The sequence below is a fragment of the Scyliorhinus canicula genome, chromosome 6 (genome assembly GCF_902713615.1).
Source record: "Scyliorhinus canicula chromosome 6, sScyCan1.1, whole genome shotgun sequence".
Lineage (NCBI taxonomy): Eukaryota > Metazoa > Chordata > Chondrichthyes > Carcharhiniformes > Scyliorhinidae > Scyliorhinus > Scyliorhinus canicula.
This window is the reverse complement of record NC_052151.1, coordinates 113,030,390-113,051,657: the sequence shown is the minus strand read 5'-3', so window position 1 is coordinate 113,051,657 and position 21,268 is coordinate 113,030,390. Positions and strand designations below refer to the sequence as shown.

General features: G+C 48.0%; 1 protein-coding gene and 1 long non-coding RNA gene across 4 annotated transcripts in view; both read right to left on the bottom strand.

The window, feature by feature from the left end:
- rcan2 (regulator of calcineurin 2) overlaps positions 1 to 21,268 on the bottom strand; it is a 475,186-nt gene that overhangs the window by 250,785 nt on the left and 203,133 nt on the right. The window lies entirely within an intron of this gene.
- LOC119967405 overlaps positions 4,251 to 21,268 on the bottom strand; it is a 63,384-nt gene continuing 46,366 nt past the window's right edge. The window contains exons 2-4 of the long non-coding RNA XR_005460978.1: positions 9,993 to 10,051; positions 5,889 to 6,145; positions 4,251 to 4,453 (exon numbers count right to left, since the gene is read on the bottom strand). This is a non-coding gene — a long non-coding RNA (uncharacterized LOC119967405). The remainder of the gene's footprint in view (positions 4,454 to 5,888; positions 6,146 to 9,992; positions 10,052 to 21,268) is intronic.

Genomic DNA, 21,268 nt, shown 5'->3' with positions numbered 1-21,268 from the left:
GTGTACCTGGAGGCTCTGAAGGCAGTAGTGAGGAGGGAGGTGTTCCCGTTTAAGGCTAAGGTTGATAGAGAGAGGTAGGAATGCCAATGACTGATAGAAGAGATTTTAGAGACGGATGGGAGGTACCGGGGGACCTGGACCCGGGTCTCCTGGCGAAGAGGAAGGAGTTGCAGGCGAGGTTTATTTGACCTACTGTCCACGGGGAAAACGGTGCATCATTTGACAAGGGTGAGGCGAGCCGTCTATGACTATGGGGGGAAGGCAGGGTGTATGTTGGCAGGTCAGCTCCAGAGGGAGGCTGCGGCAAGGGGATAGTTCGGCCACAGGATAAGATGGGGGAGTTGGTGGTCTGGGACAGATTAATAAGGTGTTTGAGGAGTTTTATAGAGACCTGTATAGATCAGAGCTACTGGAGGAGGAGTGCGGGCTGATGCAACTGAAGGAAGTGTACAGGGCACACCTCACAAAATCTCGGGTGTGCTGGCTGTTCCCGGTGGTGGAGGATATCTGTGAACGATGTGGGAGGGGCCCGTTAAATCATGTGCATTTGTTTTGGTCCTGCCCGAAGTTGGAAAGGTTTTGGAGGATATGTTTAGCACCATCTCAGGGATTTTACATGTGGATGTGGAACCCGGTCCCCTACAAGCCTTATTTGGGGTGTTGAACCGACCAGAGCTACAGGCAAGTGTGGGGGCAGATGTTTTAGCCCTCGCCTCATTGATTGCTCGTTGGCGGGTCTTGTTGGGGTGGAAGTCAGTTTCTCCACCCTGTGCCTCAATGTGGCGGGGGTACCTGCTGGAGTTTTTGGACCCTGGAGAAGGGGAGGTTTTCTCGGAGGGGGCAAGTGATGAGTTCTACAATTATTGGGGTATTTTCGTCATGCATTGTTGGGAATTGGTTACCGTTGACTGTTGAGGGGGGGTTTGTGGTGCTGTTTTGTACTGTAAAACTGTTGAAAAAAAGTCCAGCATTGGTTAGATGCAGAGTAAAACTCCCCCTATTTTGTCCAATCAAACACACTCTGGACAGGTACACATTAGAGTAAAGATCCTTCCACACTGTCCAATCAAATATCTCCAAGATCTTCTATTCAAGGCCTCAGCTGAGACCAAGGCTTGCAGCAGGTAAAGATAGCGTTCTCAACCTTCCAGCATTGGCCTGAAGTCTCTCAACAAAATTGAAGATTAATCTTCAGGACACTGCTTTGTGCAATCTTGGATAGGAATAACCGGAATATTAAAAAGTATATTTTTTCTTTAAATTTGCTTTGAACATTTCTCTTTGCAGAACAAAAATAATGAAAAAGTGGTGAGATTGGTTGTTTGGCTGACAATCAAGCATCATCCAATCGTGTAATGAGTGTTTTTATTATCCAATTGACATAGCAAGGCAGTGCGTCACAAGGGTGGATGTGTTGGCCAACGAATGGCTGGAGCATGAGGGCAAGTCGTGTGATGAAACCTCCAGGAATATACTTGATCACAGTTGGCAACCATAGGTAAAAGGTCAAGCTGTAAAACCATCTGCTCTCACCCCATCAAGGTATTTCAACAATTTATCCCCATTATCTGGTCCAGATTCACTTGGTGGGTCCCGAGAATTACAGTAAGGGAGAGAATCGGAAAACAACATGCCTCATCTTCAATTGCAGCAGTGGGTGAGGAAGAGGCAAAGGAAAATTAAGATTGAGCGGCCGGAGGCTGCAATCGGCATTGTCGTCTGATTTTCCTTATTTTTGTGTCCAGCCCATGTGATTAATGATAGTAAGAAGTCTTACAACACCAGGTTAAAGTCCAACAGGTTTGATTCAAACACGAGCTTTCGGAGCGCAGCTCCATAGGATAACAGAGAAAGAAAATCCAAGCCTAGCAGAACAGCCAACGAAAATCAGGTCCACCATCTAGTTAAATTAAATTTGTAATGTTAACAGCATTTAAGATTTATAATTTGCATACAAGCAGGCAATAGAGGACAGAATTCTCCCAAAAATTGACTTCTCGGGCAGGAAAATTGGTGCAAATCGCACCTGCTGTTCCGGCATGACTCCTATCACGAACTTCCCACATTTAATCATTTTTTTTGAGCCGGGGTGATTCACGCTGAAAATGTGCTGTGTAGCACCCGAAGACACTTCGGATCCTCAGAGATCAGGGTTCCATTTTTAAAGTGTGCCCCAATCTCAGAGAAACCTTACAGTGCCCCCACCTTCTTGCCGGCTAAGACCCCCCCCGACCTTCTTGCCAAAAAAGTCACGCACCCCCCCCCCCCCCCCCGAATTGCCAGCAAAGAACATCCTCTTCTTGCCAGCAATGAACCCCGCAGATTTTCTGTCATCAGTCCACCCCCCCATTAATGGATCACCCCTCAGGCACCCCCTTAGGTTCCCCCGCCCCCCACCCCCCCACCCCCCCCCCCCCCCCCCCCCCCCCCATTTCAGACACTGCCAAACTGACATTGCTCCCTTGCACCCTGCTACTGCCAGAATTCAACTGGCAGTTGACCCAGCTGTGGCTGAGTCCTCATTGAAGAACCCTTGCACTTTAATATCTGAGTGGTGCCGGCTGCTTCTGTGGTGAAAAGGTACCTCCAGTGCAGGCATGCTGTTGAGCCATCAGAGGTTGAAAAAGATCCAGTCTAAAAAAATTCCTGTCAGGCAGAGCACCTGCTCTTTCGAAGAAGCACTTCAGAGTTAATGGACCTTGAAGTGGTATAAAAACAAACAAAGCTTAACCTTCCTTTGAGAAAGCCTTCAACTGTCAACCAAGAGGCTTGTAAAAATCAATGGGGTGTGAAATTCAATGTAAACAACCATGTACAAAGGGATAACAGCAGGCATACTGCAACAGTGAAACAGTAGAGCCTTACAAAAATCAATGGCATGGGAAATTCATTGTAAACAACCAAGTACAAAGGGATAAAAGAAGGCATGCTGCAACACTGAAACCCACAGAGTCTATTGAAACTTCAAGGGGAGAGAAATGCTTCTGCATGAAAAGAATTGCAGAATTGCTCTGTTCTATGGGAGGATTCTAGGAGAGATAGGCTGCCGCGGTGCTTTGCCCAGTTATGGGGTGTTAAACATGAAAGTAAGCAGGCTTCAAAGACCAAAGTGACCCTCCATCCGAGGTGCGACCCCCCGCCCCCCCCCCCCCCCCCCCCCCCTCCTCCCCCGGCATCTGACCAGCGGCTGCTGTTCTCTTGTGCTCCCTGGAGGTGGATAGGGGTTCTCACCTCCTTGCTCCCCCATGATGCCTGGCCCCCATTTCTAAAGAGCAGTAGCGATTTGTGTCCCAGTGGCCTCCAGGTGGGGGAAACTTTCCAGGAGGCTGCAACATTCGACTTTAATCTCACTAATGAGGTTAAAAGTAATGTAAATGATCTCTTATCAGTTTATAGCCCTTTCTAGTCGAGATCCTGATTATGCCAGCTGGAATGGGCCGGGGGAATAGGAAACTGTTTTGCGTCCAGCACAAATCCCGCTTCGGAGCATCTCATCTGCAATTCTCCCAACGTAATGGGATTTGCTCCAGGCACAACGCAACCGGAGAATTGCCCCCAGAGAGTTGACAGGTAAATCTTAAAAATGTATCCATTCTTGGGTATCGTGGCCTCGACAAACTTGTTGACTAGCTACATTAAACTGATAAGCATGCAGTACAATGATTACTACAAAATGGTACCAGGCCTACGATAATATTGTGATATAATATTACAAAATGTAAGAATAACTTGCTGCCATAACAATAAGCTAGGCTGTTGTAGCAGTATAATAGTAAACATCTATGACAATTCCTTCAAAAGGCTGCAGCTAATAAATGTTCAACAGTAAACAGAAAGGAAAGCTCAGTGTGTGTGGCAGTACATATGTTTGTCATCTATCCAACTGCTTTACAAGGGCAAATTATTTCAAGGAGTTTAAAAAAAAAGTTCCCTCAATTTGCAAAATGGAAGATTTTTTTCATTCATAAACTACGTCAAACTGCACCATCAAGTAGCAAGCAATTCAGAGCTTAGAAAATAAATTCACAATGACGCTGAAAGCTCAGGGCCTCATTGAAACTGTCCTTGGCATTTTCTGGTAGATAACTACTGATTGGTATTATTTTTAATCATCATAATTAATTGGTAGAAGCTGGGATTTGACTTTAACCTTGAGGTCTGTAATGCATCCGAAAAAAAATCTTCTGCAATTTTATATTACCAGAAATACCAACAGTTTATCATGGCTGTATGATTTCTTGTTTATTACAATTTCACAATTTAAACAGATCTAGTGTCATAAAAATGTGTTATCCATATGAAAAGGCACAATTCACTGGCAGCCTCATGAGTGGCAGTTTAATGCAGCAATCACAGCCGAACACCACCTTTCTGTCTGCGGTACTGATCGATTGGCCTGAGCTTGACGTCGTTCTCTGAAGCAGAGGGAAAATTGCTTGCTTTTCTGGATGCACTATGAATTATTAATGATAAAGAAAACAATCACCATGGCATAGCAGAAGCTTGACAAAAGTTACTCTTCAGCATACTAAGTAAATGGATTTGAAGCTTATTCATTTTTTGATATTGATGAGTCAGATGAACCAGAGACAGGCTCTCAAATCTAAATAACATTCCAATAGTAATAGTTCCTGTTCTTGCAATATTAAAATGTACAAGTCATTAATTTAAGTCAATTCATACATATATAATATTGGGTAAATACATCAGTGAAAACACTGAAGTATTTCTAAATGAATATGACATGTTGATTAAAATAATAGGGCCAACTCAAATGTTGGGCGTTATCTACAGGCTGCATTGTGCACGAATGGGAGCGCGATGCAGCCAGTAGATGCCATGAGAAACTTCCCACGGACTTCCCAGCAACCAGTGTGCTTTGCAAGATCTACCTGGATCTTGCAATGCGTTGCGATCAGGATCCCGCCCCAAAGGGCATGACCAAGCCTCGCATCCCTAAGTAGGTTTTAAACCCACTTCGGCGTGCTCATCCAGGATCTACCATGCTCCCCAGGGAGTCCCCATCCGGGCACTGTTCAGTACTGGTCCAAACAAACTTTGACCAGGTGAAACGGCATGCAGGGGAGTCTCCCAGGCCATTGGAGGCACCTGGATGTTTTGGGATAAGGCAGGGTGGCACTCTGGGAACACAGGGTAGCACCCTTGAACGCAGGCACTTTGGTACTAGCAGGCTGGCACTTTAGCATTGCCATCCTGGCACTGCCAGGGTGCCACTGCCAAGGGTCAGGGCCTAGGGTAGCCGTGGCCATGAACGGAAGGTGGAGGGGGGGGGGGGTGGTATGAAGGGTGGGGAGGTGTAGGGCCTGGAAGGTGGGGTACTCGAAAGGGGGTTTGGGAAGGCCTGAAAAGGGGGGACCCTCAGCAACCCCATAGTGGGGTGTCATCACTTGGAGGGGGGAGGGGGTTAATACCCATGTGTGTGGGGGGTGACATTGCCCATGGGTGGGGTTTTGGGGGAATCCTCAAGCTCAGTTAGAGATCGGAACACCCTTTCAAAATGGTTGCGCAATCTCTGAGGAGGCAATCTGGCCAGCAAGTTCAGCTCACCAATGATGCTCTGTGGGCGAGCCAGGAGATAAACACCCCAGGGCCCAAAAGAGTGACTAAGTGTGGTTAGATAGCGGCGGGGAACACGTTGACAAGAGCTGCGGCAAAACTCCCAGCAAAACCCGCCACAAATCATACTTAGAAACTTTTCCATTAGATTGTGCACATTGCAACATAAACTAGTTGATGCTGTTGAGTTTTTTTGATCTGTTATCTTTTGAGTTGAAATCAAAAGATAGTTACATCAGTATCATAGAACACTGGTGAATATAACTTAAATTAGGCAGTAAATACTTAGTAAGTGAAACTAGAACAATTACATGAAATATTGGAAATATGAGCGATTTAGTAAAACATTGTGAGTTGATAAGTCCAGAAAACAAAAGCATTTCCAAGAAATGTGGCTACTCATCTCTGAATGAGTATCCCAGAGCTGCCATTGTAATTGTGCTGTTCAGTCTTGACCATTGCATCACTGCACATTTATTGCATTCCCTCCAGCAGCTAGAAATGTTGGTTCCAGGCTTCTATGTAGATTCATTTCAGAGACATAGTCAGGCACTTTGATTATGTGTACCTGAGCAAGTAAAACCAACAGTTACTAGCAACGGCACTCTTAATAAAATGATATCTTATGCTAACAATGGAAAATCATAAACCTTTAGAAAAAGGCCCAGCTGTAGTCATATTAAAAGAAAATGGAATGAGGAAATGCATTTGGCATGTCAAGCCCATTCTTCCACAGACCATATCCTATAATCATGAATCACATCATCCTGATGATGGGTATACCTACAATTGATTACTTGGTTCTTTTCATTACAAATGCCCACCTTCCAACAATTTCTGTTTTTTGCTTTGTATTTCAGGTGTATCATCTTTGCCATTTGACCTCCCAAGGAAAAGATCTGTGGATCTGTCTGATCCTCACCCCAAATTTAAATCTGAAGAATGTAGATTGGGGGCAGATGTTGGAGGGCAAATCAACATCTGGCATGTGGGAGGCTTTCAAGTATAAGTTGATAGGAATTTAGGACGGACACGTTCCTGTAGGGATGAAGGATAAGTATGGCAAGTTTCAGGAACCTTGGATAACAAGAAACATTGTGAGCCGAGCCAAAAGGGAAAAGGAAGCATTTGTCAAGGTTAGGAGGCTGGGAACAGACAAAGCAAGTGTGGAATACAAGGAAAGTAGACAAAAATTAAGCAAGGAGTCAGGAGGGCTAAAAGAGGTCACAAAAAGTTATTGGATAGCAGCTTTAAGAAATATCCGAAGACATTTTATACATATATTAAGAGCAAGAGGGTAGTCAGAGAGAAGGTTGGCCCACTCAAGGACAGGGGACAGAATCTACGTGTGGAGCCAGAGGAAATGGATGAGGTATTAAATGAGTACTTTGCGTCAGTATTCACCAAAGAGAAGGACTTGGTGGATGATGCATCTGGGGAAGGGTGTGTAGATAGTTTGGGTCATGTTGAGATCAAAAAGTAGGCGGTATTGGGGATCTTGAAAAACATTAAGCTAGACCAGTCCCCAGGGCCTGATGGGATATACCCCAGAATACTGAGAGGCAGGGGAGGAAATTCCTGGGATCTTGAGATAAATTTTTGTATCCTCACTGGCTACAGGGGAGGTCCCAGAGGATTGGAGAATAGCCAATGTTGTTCCTTTGTTTAAGAAGGGTAGCAAGAATAAACCAGGTAACTTCAGGCCGGTGAGTCTTATGTCAGTGATAGGAAATTATTGGAGCGGTTTCTTCGAGACAGAATTTACTGCTACTTGGAAATAAGTGGACATATTAGCGAGAGGCCACATGGTTTTGTGAAGGGGAGATCGTGTCTCACGAACTTGATCGAGTTTTTCGAGGAAGTGACAAAGTTGATTGATGAAGGTAGGGCAGTGGATGTTGTCTACATGGACTTCAGTAAGGTCTTTGACAAGGTCCCTCATGGAAAACTGGTAGAGAAGGTGAAGTTGCATGGGATCAGAGTTAAGCTGGCAAGATGGATACAGAACTGGCTCGATCATAGAAGACACAGGGTAGCAGTGGAAGGGTGCGTTTCTGAATGAAGGGCTGCGACTACTGCTATTCCTCAGGGATCAATGCAAGGATCCTGTAATATGTATGATTTGGAGGAAATGTAGCTGGTTTAATTAGTCAGTTTGCAGATGACACAAAGGTTTGTGGAATTGCGGATAATGATGAGGACTGTCAGAGGACACAACAGGATATAGATCGGCTGGACACTTGGGCGGAGAGATGGCAGATGGAGTTTAATTAGAACAAATGTGAGGTAATGATTTTGGAAAGTATAATACAGATGGGGAATATACAGTAATGGGCAGAACTCTTAGGAGTATTGATAGGTAGAGGGATCTGGGTATACAGGTACACAGGTCACTGAAAGAGGCAACGCAGGTGGAGAAGGTAGTCAAGAATGCATGTGGCATGCTTGCCTTCATCAGCTGTGCATTGAGTTTTAAAATTGGCAAGTCATGTTGCAGCTTTATAGAACCTTAGTTAGGCCACATTTGGAATATAGGGCGGGATTCTCCCGCACTTGGCGCGATGGCCCGACGCCGGCTCCAAGAGAAAACCACTCCATCGTCGGGCCACCCAGAAGTTCCGCATGTCCGGGGGCTAGGCCGGCGGCGGAGGGGTTGGCGCTGCGACAGCCGGCACCGAAGGGCCGCCGTGGGCCGGCGCGAGTTGGGCATGCGCAAACTGCTGGCGTGTTTCCTGCGCATGCGCAGGGGGTTTCCTCTCTGCGCCGGCCATGGCGGAGCCTTACAGAGGCCAGCACGGAGGGAAAGAGTGCCCCCACTGCACAGGCCCGCCCGCAGATCGGTGGGCCCCAATCGCGGGCCAGGCCACCGTAGGGGGCCCTGTGGGGCCGGATACCCCCGCACTCCCCCGAGGACTCTGCTAGACGCCCTCCAAGCTAGGTCCAGCCGGGATGGACCATGTCCATCTCACGACGGCGGCACTGGCCAAAAACGGGTGACCGCTCAGCTCACCGGGGCCTGGAAAATTGCCGGGGGGGGGGTCCCACTGCCAACGGCCCCCGATTGGCGTGGCGTGATTCCTGCCATTGCACGAAAACAGACACTGGAGAATTCAGCAGCAGGAGTCGGAGCCCCCCCCCCGACGATTCTCCAACTCGGCGGGGCATCGGAGTATCCCGCCCATCGTGTTCAATTCTGGTCGCCACACTACCAGAAAGATGTGGAGGCTTTAGAGAGGGTGCAGAAAAGATTTACCAGGATGTCGCCTGGTATGGAGGGCATTAGCTATGAGGAGAGCTTGAAGAAACTTGGTTTGTTCTCACTGGAACAAAGGAGTTTGAGGGGCGACCTGAGAAGGCTACAAGATTATGAGGGGCATGGACAGAGTGAATAGTCAGAGGCTTTTTCCTAGGGTGGAAGAGTGAATTACTAGGGGGCATAGGTTTAAGGTGCGAGGAGCAAGATTTAAAGGAGATTTGTGAGGCAGGTGTTTTTACACAAAGGGTGGTGGGGGCCTGGAACTCACTGCCAGGGGAGGTAGTGGAGGCAGATACGATAGTGATTTTAAGGGGCGTCTTGACAAATACGTGACTAGGATGGGAATAGAGGAATATGGGGCGGGATTCTCCGCCCCCCCCCCCCCCCCCTCCCCCGCCAGGCCGGAGAATCGCCGGGTGGCGCCGTGAATCCCGCCCTGCCGCCCTGGCACCGGCTGCCGGATTCTCCGCCGCGGGGGTGGGGATCAGGCCGCGCCAGTCGGGGGCCTTTGGCATTGCGCCCCCCCGCCGCCAATTCTCCGTTCCTCAATGGCCTGATTGGCCGCCCGTTTTCGGCCAGTCCCGCCGGCGTAAATCAAACAAGGTCCTTACCGGCGGAACCTGGCTCTCGCGGGCGGTCAGCGGAGTCATCGGGGGGCGCCTGGGGATCTGGCCCCGCTGCGGGTGAGCCTGTGACCTGGGCACTCTTTCCATCCGCGCCGGCTGTTGTAATGGTCTGCCATGGCCGGCACGGAATAGAACCCCCCTGCGTATGTGCTGGGATCACGCCAGAACACGCTGGTGCTCCCGCGCATGCGCCAATTCGCACCGGCTGGCGGAGACCCTTCGTGCCGGCAAGCGCGGCGCCAACCCCAGCCTAGACCCTGAAGGTGCGGAGGATTCTGCACCTTCCGGGCGGCCCGACGCCGGAGTGGTTCACGCCACTCCTCGGCGCCGGTATGGCCCACCCCGCCGGATTGCGGAGAATCCGGGCCATGGTCCCCGGAGGGGTAGTGGGTTTTAGTTCAGATGGGTAGCATGGTCGATACAGGCTTGGAGGGACTAAGGGCCTGTTCCTGTGCTGTAATTTTCTTTGGTGTTTGTTCTTTGTTCTAATAGCCCGAGGTTGAAAAACCTATTGGCGCACAGCAGCATTTTACCTTTCAGATTCAGGTGGTTTGCAACGAGTCAATTCCGACACTTCAGTCATGACAGGAGTCTACAGAGTAATCAGAAGAAGCCAATTTAAGTTTGAAAAATAACTCGGAGGCTCAGGGGAGAAGTGTACCCCTTCCTCACGGGCCTTGCTGGGGACAATTTCTGTGTGACCCCAGCAGTGGCCTTAACCACCCACAAGTTTCCATTCCGGCCTGCGTGTCAATTTTGATGTAACTGATGTGTTGAGTAAGCTGGGTCTACGAGGACTGCGTTTACTGCAGCAGTAAGAGAGACAGGCTTCCAACACTTGAAGAAATGCAACTCGATTTTATTGAACACTTAGCTATAATACATACTTTAACTGTGGGTTGACACTATGCTGACTTGACTGGAGACCTGAGGCTAACCTGACCAGACTATCTTACTACCACATGGTGTTTGTTCTAGTTGCTGCTCACGAGCTCTGACTGTCTTAGAGCCTGGATCCCGAGAGAGCGGGAAAACTAGTGCCCTCTGGCTTTATAGTGGTCGTGTCCTGTCTGGTGATTGGCTGCTGTGTTCTGTGTGTTCATTGGTCATCCTGTGTGTCAATCACTGCCTATCTGTGCACCATCATATACCTGTGTGTATATTATGACAGTAACTCTCAGTTTCTTTGGGTGGAAGTCATTGTCAAGATATTCAGATGAAATACAGGAGTAAAGGTCAAAATTCACTGCTCACTTTGACCCTTACCTCCTGATTCTCATACAGTTCTAATCGACCCCGTTGTATTTTTGTGCTGTTAGTTGAGTGAGCAGTGTTGGGCAGGATATATGCACCAATCACTGCTTTTCCTTGCTGTAGGACCCTGTCAACTTGACCGTGGTTTAACATTTCATCTGGAAAACCACCAATGGGAAATCCCATTGACAACGGTGGGACCGGTAGATCTGCTGGTGGGCTGCAGCCCCTGCCGAAAAACACACGCCGGGGTGGTCGGTAAATCCTGCCCCTTATTTAACAGTCACTTACATTTTCCAACCACAGCACTCTCGTTGCTCAGTATAGTAAACGCTGTTGTAACTAAGTCTTCAGCATTTCATGATCAATTGCAAAGGAAGCGAAACCATTTTTACTCATCTTGTACAGGCTTCCCTGCTCCAATCCATTCCAGGCTATAGACGTTTCAGGCGCAACAGAGGGAGTGGTAAAAGAGGAGGAGGAATTATATTATTGATTAGCGCGAATATCATGTCCATCTTCAGGATACATTCCCTCAAATGAAGCATATGGGTAGAAGTTAGTAACAAAAAGGGGGTGATCACGTTGCTGGGATTGTACTATAGGCCCCAAATAGTCAGGGAGAGATAGAAGGGCAGATATGTAGGTAAATCTCTGAGAATTGTAAGAAAAATCAGGGAATAATTGTAGGGATTTCAACTTCCCAATATCATAGTCAAAGTGTGAAAGACTTAGAGGGGGCAGAATTCTTAAAATACATCCAGGAGAGCCATTTATGCCAATATGTTGAAAGTCCTACAAGGGACTTGGTGCTGGATCTAGTTTTAGGGAATGAAGCCGGGCAAATGGATGAAGTTTCAGTGGGGGAGCATTTTGGAAACAGTGACTATAACTCAGTAGAATTTAAGGTAGTCATGGAAGGGGACAAAGGAGGACAGGAAATTAAAGTTCTTAATTGGGGGAGAACCACTTGTAATAAAATTAGACAGGATCTGTCCAAAGTTAACTGGGAGCAGCTACTTGTAGGAAAATCTAGATCAGAGCAGTGCGATTCATTTAAAAAGGAAATAGAGAGAGTACAGGGCCAACATGTTCCCATGATAGTGAAGAGTGGGGGCAATAAGTCCTGAGAACCCGGAATGTCAAGAGATATCCAGGATTAGAGGCTTAGAGCGGATACCGTGGTCTCAAAACAGCAGCAACCCAAGACGAATAGAGGAAGTGGAGAGGGTTGCTTAAGAAATAAATTAGGAGAGCAAAGAGGGAGCATGAAAAAGCACTGGCAGGTAAAATGAAGGAAATTACAAAGGTGTTTCTAAATATATTAAGGGCAGGCGGTTGACCAGGGTAAGAGTAGGGCCCCTTAGGGACTGACCTGACAATTTGTGTGTGAAACAGGAAGATATAGCTGAGGTTTTAAATGAATACTTTGCACCTGTGTTCACTAAGGAGAAGGATGATGTAGGTATAAAATCAGGGAGGCGCATTGTGATTTACTTGAACAACTTAACATTGAGAGGGCAGAGGTATTAATAGCTTTAACGGGCCTAAAAGTGGATAAATCCCCAGGGCCAGACGAGCTGTACCCAAGCTTGCTGTGGGAGGCAGGGGAGGAGATTGCAGAGGCTCTGAGAACAATTTTCAAATTTTCTCTGGCCACAAGAGAGATGCCAGAGAATGGGAGAACAGCTAATGTGATGTGATTATTCAAGGAGGGAAGTAGGGACAAACCAAGAAATTACAGACCAGTGAATCTAACTTCAGTGGTAGAGAAACTACTGGAAAATATTCTGAGGGACAGAATCAATCTCCACTTGGAAAGGCAAGGATTAATCAGGATGGTCAGCATGGCTTTTGCAAATGACAAAAAAATTGGTGGCGTGGTAAACTGTGAGGAGCAAGGCCTTGGATTACAGGACAACATAGATGGGCTGGTTAGATGGGCAGAAGAGTGGCAAATGGAATTTAGCCATGACAAGTGTACGGTAATGCATTTTGGGAGGATTAACAAGGCAAGGAAATATACAATGAATGGTTGGACCCCAGGAAGTACTGAGGATCAAAGGGACCTTGGTGTGTATGTTCACAGATGTCTGACGACAGCAGGGCAGGTTGATAAGGTGGTTAAGGCCTATGGGATTCTTGCCTTTATTAACTATGGCACTGAATATAAGAGCAGAGAGGTTATGCTGGAGCTGTATAAAAACACTGGATAGGCCCCAGCTGGAATACTGTGTGTAATTCTGGTCACCAGACCATAGAAAGGAAATGATTGCTTCGGAAAGGGTGCAGAGGAGATTCACCAGGATGTTGACTGGGCTGGATCATTTCAGCTATTAAGAGAGACTGGATAGGTTGGGGTTGTTTTCCCTGGAGCAGAGAAGGCTGAGTAGGGACCTGATTGAGGTGTATAAAATTATGGGGGGCATAGATAGGGGTAGATTCCTTAGTGGAGGGCTCAATAACCAGGGAGCATAGATTTACAGTAATGGTCAAGAAGTTTAGAGGAAATGTGAGGAAAAACCCTTTCACCCAGTGGGTGGTTGGAATTTTGAAAGGGTGGCAGAGGGGGAACCCTCACAATGATTCAGAAGTATTTAGATCAGCACTTGAAATGCCATTGCATTCAAGGCTGAAGACCGAGTGCTGAAAAATAGGATTAGAATAGGTAGATGGTACAGATATTATGGGTCAAAGGGCCTCTTTCCATGCAGTAAAACTCTTTGACTCCATGACTCTAATCCATGGTTCACACTTCCACTGACAAGGTGTGATTTAGAAAAGCTTTCAAAATCCGGTAGCCTCACTGGAAATTGTACAACATTGAAATGCCGACTTCCAGAATGGTGTCAGCAACTTCTAAACAACAGAGTCACAGAGTGGTTCATTTGCGTGTTCTATATGGTACATATATTAATACACAAGGTTCTGTTCTTTACAGGCAGAAAGAACATATACGCACATTGCGCCTGTTTCAGCTACACAAAATAAATGATAGCCATTTGCTTGTTCATTCCACAGGGAAACACTTTGAGCAGAATCAAGCTGTCTGGTTTAACTGTTTGGTGACAGTCAACTGCCAATCACCATCAACTGCTCATTCTCCATGACAATGCTTCCACCAATCAGAGTCCACTTGCCAACCAATCAGCACCTTCTTCTCATGCAGTATAAAGTTGCTGTTTCCCTTGACATTGGTATTCTTGTGATTGTCCGAATTTGTCCAAATAAGTGCAAGATGAAAAGCTTCAAAAATGTATTTTCAGTAATACTCTAATTCATCTTACTTTTGCATACTTTTTGAAAAAGATTTAAACACCACCATTTAATTTCTGAAAAGGTAACCAGCAAAAAGCAAGAAAAGTATAATTACCATCAATTTAAAACAAATTTAGCTGTCACCTCACACCAACACAAATTTGCCTATTGTTCTGCACTGCCTTTAAAAAACACTTCAGAGGAGGTCATTGAGCACAACACTGCTATTATCTTAATGGATTCTCAATAAATTGCACCCAAAATGTTTACTGAAAACACAGTAACTTATTTCAGATTTTTCACAAGTGACAGATGCTGCATACATCTAGACAGGGATATGTGTGTCATCAAAAATTGGGCTCATTTTCTCAGTCAATTTCCCGATGGGTGTGCAGTTAAAACATTTGTTACCTGATTCACTTATTGCTCTCAGGCAGTTGTTTACTGCAACAATTCTTTCACCTCTCTCACTTTTTATTTTAGTTGAATCGTCACCATTTTTAACATGCAGCTTTTGAGGAAGCTTATTTAAATCCATTTTGATATCCAAATCCTCACTTCAGAGTAATCCTGTGTGCTTCTTCCTTTCATTACCTATGGGCAAATGGATACTGGGAAACAAAAATGATGTACTGCTGCCATCATTCAAGCCAGGTTGGAGAGGTGATGCGCACAAACATATGAATTAGGAGTCAGACATTCGGCCGCTCAAGCTGGCTGTGCCATTTGATAAGATCATGGCAGATCTGGTTGCAGCCTCAAAACTCCACTTCTCTGTCTACCCCTTATATCCCTCGTTAGTCAAGAATCTATCGAACTCAGCCATAAAAATATTCAATGGCTCTGCCTCCACTGCTCTCCAGAGAATTTCTGGAAAACATTCCTCATTTTGATTTTAAAAAGAGACCCCTTGGGTGGTGCTCACGCCCCCGCCGGCAGTGGGATTCTCTGTCCTGCCATCTGGCCAATGGGATTTTCCATTGTGGGAAGCCCCACGCTGTCAGGGAATCCCTGGGTGTGGGTGCGCTGCTGGCACAATGGAGAATCCTGTCAGCAGAGAATCCAGTCACTGATTTTTAAACAGTGCACCCTAGTTCTAGACCGGGATTCTACGATGTTGCGGCCAAGTGTTGACATGCAGCTTTTGAGGAAGCTTATTTAAATCCATTTTGATATCCAAATCCTCACTTCAGAGTAATCCTGCGTGCTTCTTCCTTTCATTACCTATGGGCAATGAAAACTGGCACAAGCAACGCCGGCATCAACGGGTCTCCAGGCCCAGTAATTCTCCTGTTCTTCGGGGGCGAGAACTGCGCCGGAATGCTGTGCGCTGCTCCGGGGCCGAAAGCCGGCCCTGCACGGCCAGCCCGGGTCCGCGCATGCGCGTGACGGCGGCACAGGTCCCTGCATATGCATGATGGCTGTCTCTGCTCCAGTGCATGCCCATTGTTGCCGTCTCCGCAACGGCCCCAACAGAACATGGGCGGAGCCCTACAGGGGCCTGCGCGGAGGAACATAGCCCCCGGAATGAGCGCGCCCACCGGTCGGTAGCCCCCAATCGCGGGCCTGGCCACTGTGGAGGATAAACCCCTCCCCCCCCCCGGAGTCGGAACCCCCCCCATCCCCACATCCCCCCCCCCCCCCCCCCCCCCCCAGGATGGCCCCTCCAGCCAGAACGGCGAGTTCGGGACTCGAACACCGTGTTCGGGACCATGCCGCTGGGACTCGGCGGAACTCGGCTCGTCGAGAGCAGAGAAGTGTCACGGGGCCGCTTTCAACAGGTCCCGACCCGCACCGCGGCGTGGGTGTGATTGGCGCGAATTCTCCATTTGCGCCCCCCCCCCCCCCCCCCCAAGCGATTCTCCGACCCTGCACAGGCTCGGAGAATCCCAGCCCCACTCTCTCACATAGGGAGAAAATCCTCTCAGATTCTATCTTATGAAAGTCCCTCAGAATCTTCTAAATTCCAATTGATACAGGGCTAAACTGTAAAACCTTTTTGTAATAACCCTCGTGAGATCCAGAGGATTACCCAATTGATCACCCCATGGGGCCCATGGAATGCCAGCTCCCCCGCTGAGGGGTGGAGCCCCGAACAGCTGGTACTCGTGAACCAGGCACTTACTAGCTGGCCAGGATTGGAACTGGCAAGATCGATAGTCCCGGCTGGGACTGTGATGGATAGCACATTCACTGCAGGATTTAGCTTAAAATCAGTCATTTATACAAACAGCATTCTAATTCAAGATGGAATAAAACCACTCCAGCTAAAGGTCAGGTAGAGGTTATCACCTGATGGGAGAGACTCCAAGCTGGTTTCAAGGACTCATTAATAATAAACAATTAAAGGCTCTTCTTTGACAGACCAATAAATTCTTTGAGACAAACTCCCTATACCTAGAAGTATTCAAAATATGAGAACAGATAAACAGATACACAAATCCTTCTCAAACTATACCTTTGGACACTTACGATAACACCTTCACTAAAGGGTCTGTTCTGATATCTGGAGAAAGTGACAACACTGAAAAAAGACAGGGACCAAACGGGGCCTCCCTTGCCAATATATTTTAGGACTCCTGACAATTACACAGACCCTACACAACTATTAAAAAATCTATCAGTGATAGTACATCCAATTAGCCATTTGGCTATAGGTAATTAGCTAACAATAAATGCCAAGGTAACGAATGCCTTCCTGAACCGATAAGCAACTTTTCATGTATATAAGGAGAAAGCATTTTAGCAGAAGCTCTCATCCCCTCTCTCTTATTCTGACCCAGTATGGTTTTGGATAACTTCTTAGAAATGTACTGAGGAACTGATAGAGATGCTTTAGGATTATTCCATGTTTTAGATATCTCATTCTATTGAGAGAATTTAGTATGTTAGCAGATAACTAAGGACTGTTAACGATTTTGTATTAATAACAGATAACTAGATAGACTGTTAGTTCACTTATATTCTAACTCTGCAATTCAGTATGTATCTAATGGTAGTATTTTCACAATAAAGATACTTTAATTAAAATCATACTGTGTGAAAATTAATCTCGAAGTTGAGAATCCTAAACGCTCATTTAGGAAGCCCTGAATAGGCTGGGACCCACGACATCAAGAGGTATCGATTTAGTTATGAGAGACAAATCTGAACTCTCCCCATAAAAAGTAACTGAGACCTTGTTTAACTGCTTGAGACCTGAAAAAGCTTTCTCCCTTCGTGAGATCTATTCTGAGTCTAGGCAGGAAAACAGGTTTCCCTCTTTTGATAGGTTAACCTAGAGCATAGGTTAGTAATAGAGTATTATCAGGTCCGGAATAACCTAAATCCACTACGGGACTGATGTACTATATGTCACGTTGCGGTCTTATTTTTCTTTAACTAATAAACCCTTATGTTTAAACCTTCTCGGAACACCTATGGATATTATACTGATGTCGAGGAAAAACAGAGCTACAGTCTGCGATTTTGGACGTCCGGACCACGTTTGAATTCTGCTGCAAGAGAGAAAGGTCAGAGTGCTTTTTGGGAGGCTTGAAGCTTTTGAAGCAGCCACTGAAGACTGGGCCCAGTAGGCTGAAGGTATTCACTACTTTTTCAGGCAAATTCTATTACAGGAGACTGACAAAAGGTGATATTCCTGACCGCCTGCAGAGCCCCAACCTTTAGCATTATCAAAAGCCTTACCTACCTGGTGGCCCCATAATCAAATACCTTTAAAAAGCTAGTAACACTTGTGCCGGACCATTATGAACCAAACCGTGGGTGATAGTACAGAGATACAGGTTCAACATGGTCAGGCAAACACCGGGAGAGTTGTTCATGGAATTCCGGACGCGTCTATGTAATCTGGCCGAACAGTGCGACGATGGGCCATCCCTTCTGGAGATGCTGTGAGACCTCTTCGTGTGTGGCATAAACATGGCGACCCAATATAATTTTCTGGCAGAACCTTCTATGGACTTGAAAAGGCCATCGACTTACCCCTCTCACGTGAAAATACAGAGAACGGAGTCCAGAAACTTCAGGCTCACTGGATTTAGAGGTAAATAGCATTGGGCAGCCCCCCCCCCCCCCCCCCCCCCCACCCCCCCCCCCATTTTGACGACGAGTTATGCCCCCTAAGAGCAGAGCCTATGAGACCCAGTCACCACCCGAGCAGTATCGGGACCAGACCAGTGGGCCAAGGGCCACTATACCCCGACAAGGCATCTCTCATGAACTCCAGGAGGATGACTCACAACATTGCTGCACCTGTGGCTGAAGGAACCACAGGACCAGGAACCATCAATGAGCTGTCACCCTGGTTGGGGGACACACCTACTCAGAGCCAGGGTTTTACACTCAGGACACCTGAGCTAAACGGCATTGCCACACCAAGAGTATCCCCCATCAAGATTGCCATCCACAGAAATGGCCACCCACTAGGAGATGGAAACAGACACAGGGGCTGCTGTCTCAGTAATAGGACAGCAAAAGTACTGTTAGCGGAAGAAATTGCTATATGTGTCAGGATTAGTATAATAAAGATGTCTCAAAGTATTGTCATGATGTGGAGATGCCGGCGTTGGACTGGGGTGAGCACAGTAAGAAGTCTTACAACACCAGGTTAAAGTCCAACAGGTTTGTTTCAAACACGAGCTTTCGGAGCACGGCTCCTTCTTCAGGTGAAAATTACAAAGTATTGTAATAGCACAGGTCAAGGGCAAACCAGCAGGCAAGTGGTTAAACATATACCAAGGGAAAACCAGCAAGCAAGGGGTTAACGTCACCCACATTGGAAATGATTTAATCATCTCACAGAGCATTTGAATATGAAAAGGGAAACACAGGAGGCCCCAGTAAGTCTAAGGGATCCATTGTCCAACACATTCGCACCTCTTCTAGAAGTTAAATATGTGAAGCACAAACCCATGAGATTGTAAGGAAACATTGTGGGCGGGATTCTCCCGTACCCGGTGGGGCGGGGGGACCCGTCGGGAGGAGTGACGTGAACCACTCCGGCGTCGGCCGCCCCAAAGGTGCAGAATCCGCCGCACCTTCAGGGGCTAGCCCGGCGCCGGAGTGGTTTGCACCCTACCGGCCGGAGTGGAAGGCCTATGACGCCGCACCAGCTGGGGCTGAAGGGACTCCGCCGGCCAACGCGGGAGCATCAGCGGCTGCTGATATCATCCCCGCGCATGCGCAGGGGGGGGTTCACCTATGCATCGGCTATCATGGAGGCTGACACGGTTGGCGCGTAGGAAAAAAGTGCCCCACGGCACAGGCCCGCCCACGGATTGGTGGGCCCCGATCGTGGGCCAGGCCACCGTGGGGGCACCCCCCCGGGCCAGATCGCCCCGCGCCCCCCCAGGACCCCGGAGCCCGCCCGTGCCGCCATGTCCCGCCGGTAAGGGACCTAGTCCAATTTACGCCAGTGGGACCTGCATATTACGAGCCGAATTTCGGCCCAAATCGCCAAGGGGGCTGCTGCAAGCGGCCGACGACCTGCGCGGCGCGATTCCCGCCAATTCTCCGGCGCCGGAGAATTCGGCGGCTGGACGGGACGGGATTCATGTCGCCCCCCGACGATTCTCCAACCCGGTGGGGGGGGGTCGGAGAATCCCCCCTGTATTCGTTAATAGTTTTCCCATTATGGGGACCAGAAAATATGCATACTGATCACTTTGTATTGTTCTTAATGATTCAGTGACATCAATAACTGCCTGTGACTCCGAAGAACTTTAGATATATATGCACCTAATTCTGAGACAGGCAGAGCTGGCTTTTGCGAGCTAAAGCCAGCAACAGAACATGCCTCTCCTGTGTGCAGACAGTTTTTCTGAATTAAACAAAGTTTTACCAACACCACGCGGTCGAGAACAGACTTTGAGCTTTTTCTTTCCTCCAACAAGTACTGGGATATCATACGGGGATCCAATACCTGGATCTAAGGGACACCACGGCATGATCTGCAACATATACCGGAGAACAATTGGCCATCGTTGGAACAAAGACATAACATGGTATCAAGATTGTCGAACAATTGACGATAACAATGGAGAAGACGGGACAAAACAGACCAAAGTAAAAAGAAAATTCTTCCGCCTACCTGGTACATTATGGCCAACTGGAACTCAATGCACGGAAAGACTGTGAAGTTAGAGATGGAAGGTTTGAAGGCACCCCACCAGCTTCAAGTCACCAGTAATTTTGATGAGAATTGGCGTGTTTTTAACCAGCACTTCAGATTCTGTTGCAGCCCTTGGCCTGCAGGCACAGCCTGACGAGAGAGGTATTGGGTTGCTGCTCACGGAAGCAGGTCCTCAAGCAATCAACATTTATAATACCTTTGTGTTCAACAGCGAAGCATTCAGAAGGTGGGCGAATCTTTCAATAGTTTTCTAACCGACTTGCGATTGAAGGCGCAGTTGTGCAATTTAGTACGTTAACATCGTGGGCCAAAGGGTCTGGGGCTGGATTCTCCATTACTGAGACTATGGACGGAATTCTCCGCTCCCCACGTGGCGTGGAAGAATCGTGGGAGGGCCTCCCAACATTTTTTACGCCCCCCTGGCACCCCCGCGATTCTCCCCCCCTCAGGAAAATCGGCGCTCGCTGTTTTCCACGGCGAACGGCGATTCACCGAGCCCGATGGGCCGAGCAGCCGGCCCTTCACGCCCGTTTCACCAAGGCAGCAACCACACCTGGTCGCTTCATTCGTGAAACGGGCGGCAGATGCCCGTTTGGTGCATCCAGGGGCCCGATTTGGACGGGAGCACCGCGACTGTGCTCCGGAGGGGCCAGGCCCGCGATTGGTGCCCACCGGTCATCGGGCCTGCGTCCAAAATGGACGCACTCTTTCACCTCCGCCGCCCAGCAAGATCAAGCCGCCACGTCTTGCCGGGCGGCGGTGGCGAAAGATGGCACCGCGCATGCGAGGGTTTGCGTCGTCTGCGCGCTGATGTCATCCGTGAAGCGCTGTTCGGGCATTATTTCCGGCGGCCGAGGTCGCGGCTGGGAACGACGGGGGCTCGCTCCTAGCCCCCTGGGTGGGGGTGAATTAGGTGCAGGGAGCGGGCACCGAGGCCGTCGTGAACCTCGGCCGAGTTCACGACGGCCTCCGTGATTTTTGGAGCCGGCGGTGAATTCCGCCCTATATCCCCACGCCGGCGTCAAAATGTTTTACTCCTGAAAATCCTGGAAAAAAGTGAAACAAATTCACAGCCCTGCAGGGACCCAGAGTAAATCTTGCAGCTTTTGCTGCAGATACGGGCCCCCGCACTTCCAGGTCAGAGGCCGCACATACGCACAGTGG